Source organism: Orycteropus afer, unplaced genomic scaffold (genome assembly GCF_000298275.1).
Source record: "Orycteropus afer afer isolate SDZICR_OR568_19922 unplaced genomic scaffold, OryAfe1.0 scaffold00858, whole genome shotgun sequence".
Lineage (NCBI taxonomy): Eukaryota > Metazoa > Chordata > Mammalia > Tubulidentata > Orycteropodidae > Orycteropus > Orycteropus afer.
Genome location: NW_006922445.1, coordinates 140,445 through 154,224, shown reverse-complemented (window position 1 = coordinate 154,224; position 13,780 = coordinate 140,445).

Here is a 13,780-nt window from a genome sequence, read left to right as displayed (position 1 = left end):
TCCAAGATTATCTTCTGTGTCTGTGTTAATTGGTTTCCCTTTTCTTTGTTGAAGAGGGTCTGTGCAATCCTTCTGCCTAATCCGCCATCTTGCTGGACCTCTGAGTCTATATTTCTTGGTTGGAAATGTTTTTTTCTTTCAGAGTTTTATATATACCATCCCATTGTCTTTTTGCCTGCATGGCTTCTGCTGAAAAAATCTGAGTTTAGTCTTATTGATTGCCCATTGTAGGCAACTTTTTGTTTTCCCCATGCTGCTTTCAGGATTCTGTCTTTGTCTTTGGTTTTAGTGAGTTTGATGATCATAGGTCTTAGTGATTTTCTTTTGGGGTCTATCTTGTTGGGATTCATCGGACTTCTTGAATGGATATATTCTCATCTTTCATCATATCAGGGATATTCTACTCCAACAAATCTTCAACAATTTTCTCTGTGGCTTGTTTCTTTCTGTTCTGGAATTCCAGTTACACATAGATTATTCCTTTTGATGGTATCCCACATGAACCTTTGCCTTTCTTTTTGTTTTTATCTTTTTTTTGATTGATTCCTTTCCAAGAAAGTATTGAGGTATTTGTCTTCAATGTCATGAATTCTGTCTTCCATTGATTCAATTCTACTCTTTTGTCCATTCAACATGTTATCTATTTTTGAAAATTTAGCATTAATCTTCTGGATTTCTATGTGTAGGTTTTGTATCATTTCTAATTTTTCATTTATGTTGTAATTTTTTTATATATATTATCTTTCAAAATTGTTCTAGGGTTTTCTCTGTGTTTTCTTCGTTTTGTCAGTGTTTTCCTTGATCTGTTTCTCAGTCCATTGAAGGTACCTAAATATAATTCTTTTGAACTCCTTATCAGGGAGTTCCAATGTTGTTTCTTTCTCAGGGATGTGTTCTGGGTATGTATTTTGGCCCTTTGTTTCTCCAGCTTTATCTTGTTTCTTTGTGTGGACTGTGACACTCCATTGTCTCTGAGACATTGTGATTTTTGCTTTTATATTTAATTGTTGCTTGTATGTTGGAGTGACTTGCCCAATATTTTTGTTTTCTTTGGATGTTATCTATGTAAGTAGGGTACTGTGCTCCTTTATTTGTTAGTTGGCTACACTTATGCACTCACCACCTGTCTCCTTTCTCATTGCCATGCTCCCATATGTCCCTGCCATCCTTGACAAATAGAGCCTATTCTTAGGTCCCTGGAATCTGGATGAGAATGTTGTCACTTTAAATATCCAAAATGGCTTCCACTTGGAAACAAGCAAAATGGCTGCACCTTCTGGAGAGCTGAAACTCCACAGTTCAGGTTGTCTCTGTCTTTGCTGTTTCCCTGCCTAATTGTTTGTCACCAGCATAGTTGTCCCTGCAACCATTGATGATCAGGACTGATTTTCTAGTCAATTCTCAGGTCTTAACACCACTTGGAAATATTCAGGCTGTTGGTAGTATCAGAGTAGCTGACAGTCCACAGCTCCATGTCTCTCTGTACTTACTGTTTTCATTCAGGTTTTTCAACTAGTTGGTGCCTAATCCATTTTGTATACCTCCTTTCAAAACTCAGGGCTCCTGGGATTATCTTCTATATCTCTATCTATTGGTTTCTCCTTTCTTTGTTGAAGAGGGTCTGTGCAGTGTGTCTGCCTATTTCTCCATCTTATGAGAAGTCCCCCAATTGAATTTTGATATTGATATTTCATTGTGGCAGTATGCTAAATTTTTCCATAGGTTCCCATAGTTTTCTTTCTGAATCTCTTGGGTTTTCTCTGTATAGGATCATATCATGTGCAAATTGGGATAGTTTTACTTCTTCTTTACATATTTGTATGCCTTTTATTTCTCTTTCTTGCTTTATTGCCTTGGATAGTATTTCTAACACAATGTTGAATAGAAATGGTGATAGAAGGCATCTTTGTCTGGTTCCCTTTTGCAAGGGGAATGCTTTCAGTTTACCTCCATTCTGAATAACTGGAACTTTCTTTATAGAAAGTTTTGAACTATGAAATTGATTTTAAATATATAAATGACTATTCATATTATTTAGGTGCTCTTTGGTTTTTGAATTTTTGTCATGTAGTGGTTAAGGCATTTGACTGCCAACCAAAAGGTCAGTAGTTTGAACCCACTAGCCACTCCACAGAAGAAAGATGAGGCAGTCAGCTTCTGTCAAGATTCACAGTATTAGAAACCCAATGGGGTTCACTAAGAGTTGGAATCAACTTGATGATTGTGAGTTTGATTTGGATCCTTATTATTTATTTCCTCCCAAGTGAGTTTGTGCCTTCCAGGAGTTTGTCCATTTCATCTAAGTTATCTAATCTATTGGCTTAAAAATATTCATAATATTATTCTTTTATTATCTGTAATGTCTATAGTGATATTCCTTGTTTCATTCCTAATATTGTTATTTTGTGTCTTCTCTCTTCTTTTTTTTCCAGATCAGTTTGACTAAAGATTAACAATTTTATTGATCTTCTCATAGAACCAATTTTTCGTTTCATCAAATTTTTCTCTATTGTTTTTCTGTTTTCTATTTCATTGATTTCTTCTCTTTATTATTTCCTGCATGTCTGCATACTTTGGGTTTAATGTGCTCTCCTTTATTCTAATTTCTTAAGAGAGAAGCTTAGAGAAATGATACAATAATTTCTTTCTTTCTTTCTTTTTTGATATAAGCATATATTTCTATGTTCAATTTAAACACCACTTGGCTGCATCTCACAAAATTTGTAATACTGTGTTTTCAATTTTAATCAGTCCAAAATAGAGTCTAACATCCTTTGTGATTTCATTTTGGAACATGGATTATTTAGAAATATGATGTCTAATTTCCAGATATTTGTGTTATTTTAAAGGCATTTTAATTCTCAAATATTTTCCAGATGTCTTTCTACTATTGATTTCTAGCTTAATTCCTTGTGGTAAGCAAACATACTTTGTATTATTTCAGTTCTTTTAAATTCGTTGAGGCTTGATTTATGACCCAAAATATGGTCTATATTTGTGAATGCTTTGTGCATCTGAAAAATATGTGTATTCTACTGTAGTTAGATGGAATGTTCTTTAAATGATTTTGCTTAATAGTGTTGTTCAACTCTTCTATATCTTAAATGATTTTCAGTCTGCATATTCTTTCCATTACTGAGAGAGGTATTGAAATTTCCACCTCTGATTGTTGATTTATTACTCTCTTCATGTCTGCCTGTTTTTACTTGATATATTTTTAAACTCTGTCATTAGATGCATAATGTTTAAAATTTGCCTCATTTTTTCTTTCTTTAAAGATATTCTACTTCTCCAATTAAATGTATGTATAAGATGGGCCCCTTATCTCCCAGAATATGTGCCACAGAAAGTTCAATGCCCTTTTGTTAGACATTCAGAAAGAGAAAACTGTGGCAAACTAGGTCTAGAAGAGGAAAACAAACAAACAAAAAAACCCAAAGCCCATTGCCATCAAGTTGATTCCAAGTCATAGTGACCTCAATTGGATTTATGTGGCAGAAAACTTTACAAAACTAGATTTTCCCATCTTCCTTCCATTGAGTGGCTGTTGGGTTTGAACCACCAACCTTCTGGTTAGCAGTCAAATGCCTTAGGCACTGCATCACCAGAGCTCCTTCTAGAAGAAGAAATAGGGTAATAAACCTTAAAGTGAATCAATACTTGCTAGAAAGAATAAGAGATGATGGAGCCAGAGGGATGAGAGGCAGCCTCTGACCCAGACTGCTGCCCAAGCTGGCAGACTGGCCCATTAAGAACAATCCTTTCATTCCCACATGGTCCATTAATGCCCAAAGCATACTACAGGTCTTGACCAATTTTAGTGGTTCCTTGGCCTGTCATTGGTGTCTTTGATTCCTTTCATCACCATCTTTTTTCAGACACAAGAAGCATGACTTCTCTGACCTTTCCTCCTGCAGGATGGTCTTGGACACAACCTAAGACCAGACAGGTAGCATAGGAAGGAATGGAAAGTTACTAGATTACTTAGCTTGATTTGCACAAGCACTGGTGGTTAACCATGGGAGTACAAAGTACTGCCCTGCCCTTGGTTTTCCCCTTATCTTCTTGTTGCAGTTCAGCTGTAAACACAAGGATCAGAGCCTGCACAAATAAGAATGATGGCATGTGCAGCTGTACCCCAGAAGACACCCAAGGAACCCTATCAATGATGGGACAATCCACCATCTTACAATGTGCAAGCACCATGTTGACCAAAGTGTCTCCATTTTGACTGCAGCAGCACACACATCTGCCACAACCCATACCCATCTCTTTATGAATAATACATAATTTTCTAGAGCTTCAATGATTTTGTATAACTACCAATTTTTGGTTAAGCATAAAAGATCCCTGAGCCTTCTACTTGGAGAGGTAAAGCTCTGGGAAATATCTCTGTCTCCTTATTTGTTTACATATGCCTACAAGGAAGACCAGTTAATACTACTATTATTCAAATTTACACACCAACACCAAAACCAAAGATGAGGAAACTGAAGACTTTTTACCAACTTCTGCAGTCTGAAATTGTCTGAACATTCAATTAAGATGTGCTGATTATCACTGGTGATTGGAATGCAAAAGATGGAAATAAAGAAGAATCACCAGTACTTGGAAAATTTGGCCTTGTGAGAGAAATAACACTGGAGATTTCATGATAGAATTTTGCAGGATCAACAATTTATTCATTGCAAATACCTTTTTCTCAACAACACAAATGGTGGCTATACACACGGACCTTGCCAGATGGAATATGCAGGAATCATATAGACTACATCTATGGAAAAAAGCAATGGAAAAGCTCAATATCTTCAGCCAAAACAAGGCCAGCAGTTGATTGTGGAACAGACCATCAATTGCTTATATGCAAGTTCAACTTGAAATTGAAGACAATTAAAACAAGTCCACGAGAGCCAAAATATGATCTTGAAAATATCCCTCCTCCTGAATTTAGAGACCTTCTAAAGGACAGATTTCATGCATTGAACACCAGTGACCAAAAACCAAAGGAATTATGGATGACATCAAGAACACTATCCACGAAGAAAGCAAAAGGTCATTAAAAAGACAGGAAAGGAAGAAAAGACCCAAATGGATGTCAGAGGAGACTCTGAAACTTGCCCTTGAGCAGAGAGAAGCCAAAGCAAATGGAAGAAGTGACAAGATAAAAGAGCTGAACAGAATATTTCAAAGAGTAGCTCGAGCAAACAAAGCCAATTACTATAATGAAATGTACAAAGACTTGGAGTTAGAAAACCAAAATGAAGAACACACATGGTATGTCTCAAGCTGAAAGAACTGAGGGAAAAAATTTAAGCCTCAAGTTTCAATATTGAAAGATTCTATGAGCAATATATTGAATGATGCAGGAAATATCAAAAAAAGATGGAAGGAATACACAGAATCATTGCACCAAAAAGAACTGGTCAATGTTTATCCATTTCAAGAGGTGGTATATGATTAAGAACCAGTGATATTGAAGGTAGAAGTCAAAGCTGCATTGAGGGAACTGGTGATAAACAAGGCTTCAGGAATTGATGGAACACACATTGAGATGTTTCAGAAAATGGATGCCGTGCTGAAGGCACTCACTCAGTTATGCCAAGAGATTTGGAAGACAGGTACCTGGCCAACTGACTGAAAGAGATCCATATTTGTCCCATTCCAAAGAAAGTGATCTCACAGAATGTAGAAATTATCAAAAAATATAATTCATATCACATGCAAGTAAAATCTTACTGAAGACAATTCAAAAGTGGTTCCAGCAATATATTGACAGAGAACTTCCAGAAATGCAAGCTGGATTCAGAAGAGGATGGGGAATGAGGGATATCATTTCTGATGTCAGATGGATCTTCTCTGTAAGCAAAGAATACCAGGAAGATGATTACTTGTGTTTTATTGACTATGTAAAAGCATTTGATTTGGATCATAACAAATTATGGATAACATTGAGAAGAATAGGAATTCCAGAACATTTAATTGAACTATGAGGAATCTATACCTAGACCAGGAGGCTGTCATTTGAGCAGATCAAGGGGACACTGAATGGTTTAAAATGAGGAAGGGAGTGTGTCAGGATTGTATGCTGTCACCATACTTATTCAATCTTTATGCTGAGCAAATAATTTGAGAAGCTGGACCGTATGAAGAAGAACATGGCATTGAGATCAGGGAAAGACTCATTAACAACTTGTAATACACTGATGGCACAACTTTGCTTGCTGAAAGTTAGGATGACTTGAAGCACTTAGTGATAAAGATTGAAGACTACAGTCTACAGTATGGATTACACCTCAATATAAAGAAAACAAAAATCCTCACAACTGAACCAATAAGCGGCATCACAATAAATGGAGAAAAGATTGAAGTTGTCAATGATTTCATATTACTAGGTTCTACAATCAACACCAACGGAAGCAGCAGTCAAGATATCAGATGATGTATTGCATTGGGCAACTCTGCTGCAAAAGACTTCTTTCAAGTGCTGAAGTGCAAATATATCTCCTTGAAGACTAAGGTGTGCCTGACACAAGCCATGGTATTTTCAATCACCTCATATGCATGTGAGAGCTGGACAATGAATAAGGAAGACCAAAGAGAGAGCTGGACGATGAATAAGGAAGACCAAAGAGGAGTTGATGCTTTTGAGTTGTGGTGTTGGTGAAGAATACTGAAAGTACCATGGACTGCTAAAAGAACTAACAAATCTGTCTTGGACGAAGTGCAGTCAGAATGCTCTTTGGAAGTGAGAATGGCCAGACTTTGTCTCACCTACTTTGATCATGTTGTAAGAAGGGGCCATTCCCTGAAGAAGGATATCATGCTTGGTAAAGTGGAGGGCCAACAAAAAAAGGAAAGGCCCTCTATAAGATGGATTGACACAGTGGCTACAATGATGGGATTGGGTATAACAAGGATCGTGTGGCTGGCACAGGACCAGGGAGTACTTCATTCTGCCTTACATAGGATCTCTGTGAATAGGAGATGACTGAATGGCATCTAACAACAACATTTGCTTGCAAATAGTAAAAACTATGAAAACGCTAATCTGCTTGCCTCTAAATTATTCTTAACCAGAGTATGACAAGTGAACCCATTGGGTCCTGAGGTTAACATTCTAAACAAGTATTTTGGTGCAAACCCACCTCGCATTGATGGAAATGGAAAGGATGACATATGTTAAGTGAGTACAAGGTTACAGCCAGAAGAGAAAACTTATGAGGAATGGGGCTATGTAACTGTAAGGTTACTCAATAATTGAGGCTCCCCAAGGCAGACTCAAAAGTAGAATTCGAGTGACATAACAAATGTAGAAGCTAGAGAATGTGCAAATTATCAGAAAGAAGTGAAAATAGGAATAGGAATAGAGGTAAGATAAACTAGATATCCATTAAAAAAGAAAAAAAAAGCTATGCAAAGGTAAGTGAATGACATAAAATTATGCAGAGATGGAGCAAACCATGGTATCTAATAGCATGGACTCTGAGGCAGCCATCCAAGGTTAAAGTCCTGATTCCACCACTCTCAAACAGATAGAGAACAGGCGTACTCCTCTAGTGGGAGCAGTCATGAGCTCTGTATAATAGTCTTCTTATATTGTCAAAATATTAGGGCTGGATTTGGGCAGTATCTGCTGGTAAATTTCCTTATTTCTACCAATCCCATCTCTTTTTCTATATATGGTAATCTTTCTGGTTCAGCTCTCTTTACTTTCCCATAATTCTCCTTGATTGCCAACCAGGGTGTCAAAACCACAATGCTAATTTATGTTACTGTTATGTTAGTATTCCTTAAGTAGTCAAGGACATTCTGTATGCAGTTTTGCACATATCCAAAGTGACACTTCCTTGGTCTGATGCTCATCTTCTATGGTACAGGTTATCTGTAAACTTCCTGGCTTTTTGATGGAAAGGTTTCAATTGGTTTTCTCCCTTTTCAGGCACCTGCTCATATCTAACAGACTGCCTACTGTATCTCTCACCATTAAAGAACTTGTTGCCCAAAGCCTTTCAGGAAGATGGATGATGACTAATCTTCTGTATCTGTTTTCTTTTGGACTGGGACTGTGATTGTCCAGGGAGGGCAATAAGTTTCTTGTTCACTGTCAAGGGCTGAATTGGGAGGAAGACATGATTTAAGCAGTGGTAGACATCACTGGTTCTGGTGCTTCATTTGATTGTGATCTTGATTCAACAGCTGGGGCAGCATAAAAGCTAGCAGAGGCAGCATCCAGTGAATTTAAAAGCTGTATGGGCTGGTATCCCTTTTGTACAACCATTATGGTCTTATAACTTCTGTATGGGAAGAAATAATTTTAATGAGCAAATTAAAAATGAAAGCCCACATAAAAGTAAGAGAACAATAGTGACCAGAGATCCTAAGGAGATAAAGCCAAGAGAAGGAGGGAAGGAATCCTTTCACTTGGTTCCAAAAAGAAAGAGCCATCTGACTTCAGTTACCTTTAAGCCATTGAGCTTGGGCAAGGAGCTCTTGTGCTTGGAGCTTGACCTCACCTGAGGAGTTAATATAAAAACAGCATGAAGTGTTATTTACTGCATGTATACCCCCTTCTGCCAATAGGTAGTCCCATCTTCTAGCCACCTTTGTACAATCCCTTTCCAAATGATTGCCAATCCTCTGCTGGTTTTCACCACCTCTCAGATGCTGTGCATCCAGATTTACAGCTCAACTTGGATCTCTCTCCTAATGTCCAATGGAAATGTTCACTAGATGTCTGTGGGCATCTAAAGTGGACATATCCTGAACTTGTAGTTCTCTCCCCTGTGAGTTCTTCCACCTGGAGTCTTCCTCAAGGTTCATAACACCAACTCTCTCCTAGTTGCTCTGTCTAGAGAGCTGAGTCTTTGACTTCTTCCTTTTATCTCTCCCTGATGTATCATCAGTAGTAATATTTACAGATAAAATAATTGAGTGCTATGTATATGCCAGACTAACCCCTACACTAATCACTAACATTCTGATTTGATATACCAATAATATCAGGTAGGTGGTGATTCATTGGTAGAATTCTCAACGTCCATGCTGGAGACCTTGGCTCTTTTCCCAGCTGATGCACTTCATGTGCAGCTACCACCTATCTGTATTGTAGGCTTACATGTTGCTATGATGCTGAACAGGTTTCATTGGAGCTTCCAGATTATGATGACTAGGAATAAAGGCCTGGTGATCTACTTTTGAAAATCAGCCAATGAAAATCCTGTGAGTCACAACAGACTGATCCCTAAACTGATCATGAGGATGGTGCAGGACCAGGCAGTGATCTATCATGTTGTGCATGGAGTTGTCATGAGTCAGGGCCTGACTTTATGGCAGCTGACCAGAACATCAACTATTATTAGCAACAGTTTATAGATGAGCAAGCACAGATAACTTGCTCAAGGTCATAGAACTAATAAACAGATAGCTGGAGTGAAACTTCCATCAGATTCTAGACTTCAGCTCTTTACCATCACATCATCTTCCCTCTTCCACAGGTTAGGCTGGACCCTAATCACACATCTCTCCTGTCTTCTTCTCTCTCTTCATCTGCCAGGCCAGCCTCTAAAGTCTCCTACATTTAGCCCCCCTCAAATGTTTCCATGTTGCTAACAGAATGAGCTCTAAAATCCTTTTAAACATGGCAACAGATTTCTTTGCCCAGATTTTCTGCGTCATCTGTATTTCCATCTACTGAATCATGACCAAGATCTTTCACTTCTTAGTACCTTTGCCCATGTTCCCTTGGTGGAACTAGTCTCTCTACTTTATTCACTTGTGAATTTCATTTGTCCCTTAAAACTAAACACAGATGGTACCTTCCCTGTGATTAATTCCCTGCTCTCCTGTTGTTGCTAGTTCCTGTGTAGTTGATTCCATCTCATGGAAACCCCATGTGCTCCAGAGTAGAACTTCTCCATAGGGTTTTCTTGGCTGTAATCTTTATAAAAAGTAGACTTTCAGGCTTTTCTTCCACAGACACTGGGTGGGTTTATGCAAACCAATTGTACCTCCTACAAACTTCCCTGTTCTAAAAACTCACTGCCATCAACTCTGACTCATAGTGACCCCCATTGGGTTTGTGAGGTGGTAAATCTTTATGGAAGTAGATTGCCCCATCTTCATTCTGTGGAGCAGCTGGTAGGTCTGAACTGCCAACCTTCAGGTTAACAGTCAAATGCCTTAAGTACTGCACCACCAGAGCTCCATTCCTGTTTTCCTTGGCAGAATTAAGTGTTCTTTCATCTATGCCTGTTGTTAGCTGCCATCTAGGACTTCAAGGTCTGTGTTACATTAATTTTATTTATTTAATAAACTGTAGCCATGTGTGTGTGTGTGTGTATATATATATATATATATATATATATATATAATCCTAGAGTAACTGTTTCCATTTCTCTCTTCAAGTGGACATATGTCATTGCTGCAAGTAGATTATTAATCATTGACCATTTTGTTCATTCAGCAAACTCTTATTGAATTCCTCCATTTAAGTCTTGCACACTGGGTTAAGTGCAAGGGGTAGAAAGATGCATAAGACAGAGTCCAGCCACTGAAGAGCTCTGAAATCATGTTGATTTTGTTAGTTGCTGTGAAGTTGAATCCAACTCATGGTGACTCCATTTGTGTCAGAGTAGAAACGTGTTCCACAGGATTTTCAATGGCTGTGACTTTTCAGAAGTAGATTGGTAGGCCTGTCTTCCAAGGCACCTCTAGGTGGATTCAAACCACCAAACTTTTTGCTAATAGTGTCATGCTGAGAGACTCCTGAGCTCATGTTAGATATACTTTCATTACATATAGCTAGTAATGCAAATAGTTAATGCACTTGGTTACTAACTAAAAGGTTAGAAGTTCAAGTCCACCCATCATTGCCTCAAGAGAAAGGCCTGGCAGTTAATTCAGAAAAATCAACCATTGAAATCCCTATGGAACACAGTTGCTATGAGTTGGAGTCGACTCAAGGGCAATTTTTTTTTCTGTCATATGGAGATGGAACAAGTTGTATTCATGTATTTACTTCCAATGATTAGTATAATGCATGGCTCAGGATACTTAATAAGTGTTGTCAAATGAGTGAATGAACAATAATTCTACTTCTGATGTAGTTTATGAATTGAAAGTAGGAGAAATGAGGAGTGAGGATAGCATCTCATTCTTGTGCTCCAACTAAAACACAGGGGGAGGAGCAGCATGGAATTCTGAGAAAACCCCAAAGCACACAGCTAGAACCAGCTCTCCACTGGCACTGTAGGGACCTTTGGGTATCTCTGGCTTGAGGCTCAAATAAAATCATTAAGTGATCATGATACGACTAGAGAGAACTTTTGCAGACTATGAGAAGATAGGATTTAGTTTGATTCTACTCATAGAACATATCACTAATCACAATGAAGCCTTTAAGATTCAAATGGAACATGCATTTCACTTCCAAACCCCTTAAATTAATGTCTTGGCTCTGATGTTCTAAAAAATACTGGTATTTGTAAAAATTTCACTGAGCCTGAGCAGTCTTCACCAAAGAGAGGTGTGTAAGGATGACTGGGCCAGGGTGGAAGAATTCCTGCCATCCTGATGGGTGAACTCCACCACTGAAACAAGTTCCTCTAAGAAGGCTGAGAATGATAATTTTGAGACCCTGGGAAATACAGGAATAGCTTCTTGGCCTGTAGCTCATTCCAAAGACTTTTGGCTCTAGAAACCAAGTGAAACTTGATAATCACTGCCACACTGGCCTCCCCAGGTCTCCTGTGACCCTGATCCTACAATGCCACCCTTTCTCCTGGCCTCCCACAGCCCAGACCCAAGAGAAGTAAGACCAACTCTAAGATGTAGAATGGGAATACAGTCAAAAATACCATATAGGAAAACTCTACCATGTTATATGGAGTCACTATGAGTAGAAAATCAACTCAACAACATCAATAACAATGACAATCAAAAGCTCCCTGAGGACAACAACAGAGGACCATGTTTGACTCTCTATTTCCTCAGCAGTTGACAAAAATTAGGTGCATATCCATTTCAATATTCATTGAAAGCATGAGTCAATCACATTTTCAGCTGTACTCTTCAGCATATATTTGAGTGTTTTCTTTCCCCCACGCTTACCCCTTCAGTTCCATGCTGTGCCTGCTCGGGTGGCCTAACGTGGTGCTGATTGTAGTGGCAGCACCTCAACACAGGCTTTAGTGATGGTGAACCCATGTGGCATTCAACACAAAGTAAGTCTCACATCTTACTGTCTTACTTTCCTAGTGTTGCTGTAACACAAAAAAATAGACAAGCTGGTGAATTTAAAGAACAGAAATTTATTTTCTTACAGTTCTGCAGATTGAAGTCCAAATCAGCATCTTGGACATGTGAATTCATTCCTTGTCAGTTCTTGATTCCTTGGCTTGTAGAAAATCCTCACTCAGCATTTGTCTTCCTCTATGTATGTCAGCTGCAGGGACCCAGGTCAGGGTGGTATGAGAGGTTTCCAACAGGGAGACAAACTTGTCTGTCGGTTTGTCCAACCATGGTGACGTGTTGATGTGAGTTTTGAGGTTGAGCCACTGGTGTTTGAAACCCAGCAGGATACACATGGTGCACAGATATCAGCCCAGTTTACAGACTGAGACAGACTAGGAAGAGGCCATCCACTTCTCAGAATTGACCAGGAAAAACCTTATGAATAACAAAGAAACACTGTTTGATACACTACCCAACTTTATGAATAGTCTGGTTAGGTTAGAATGCTCTCAGAATAGGACTGGGAAAGAGTGGCATCATCTGAGTAAACCCAGCCTTACTCCTATGAATAAGGTAAAGCTTTTGAGACGTCCATTTGCTGATGTGGCACCACTCAAATTGAAGAGAAACAGCTGCAGACATCCATTAATCATCGGAACATGGAATGTACGAAGTATGAATCTAGGAAAATTGGAAGTTGTCAAAAATGAAATGGAACACATAAAGATTGATATCTTCAGCATTAGTGAGCTGAAATGTTTTTGGCCATTTTGAATCAGACAACCATGTGATCTACTATGCCAGGAATGACAGTTTGAAGAGGAATGGCGTGGCATTCATCATCACAAAGGATGTTTCAAGATCTGTCCTGAAGTACAATGCTGTCAGTGATAGGATAATATCCATACACCTACAAGGAACACCTGTTAATACAACTATTATTCATATTTATGCCCCAACCACCAAAGCCAAAGATGAGGAAATTGAAGATTTTTATCAACTTCTGCAGTATGAAATTGACCGAACATGCAATCAGGATGTGTTAACTATCTCTGGTGACTGGAATGCAAGAGTTGGAATCAAAGCAGAATCACCAGTAGTTTGATAATTTGGCATTGGTGACAGAAATAGCACTGGAGATTGCATGATAGAATTTTGCAAGACCAACGACTTATTCATTGCAAATACCTTTTCTCAGCAACACAAATAATGGCTGTACACATGGACTTCACCAGATGGAACACACAGGAGTCAGATTGACTACATCTGTGGCAAGAGGCAGTGGAAAAGTTCAATATCTTCAGCCAAAACCATGCCAGGAGCTGATTGTGGAACATACCATCAACTACTCATATGCAAGTTCAACTTGAAGTTAAAGACAATTAAAACAAGTCCAAGAGAGCCAAAATAGAGATCATCTAGAGAATAGATTTGATGCATTGAACACCAACGAACTAAAACCAGAAGAATTGTGGGAGGATATCAAGAACATTATCCATGAAGAAAGCAAGAGATCACTAAAAAGATGAGAAAGGAAGAGAAGACCCAA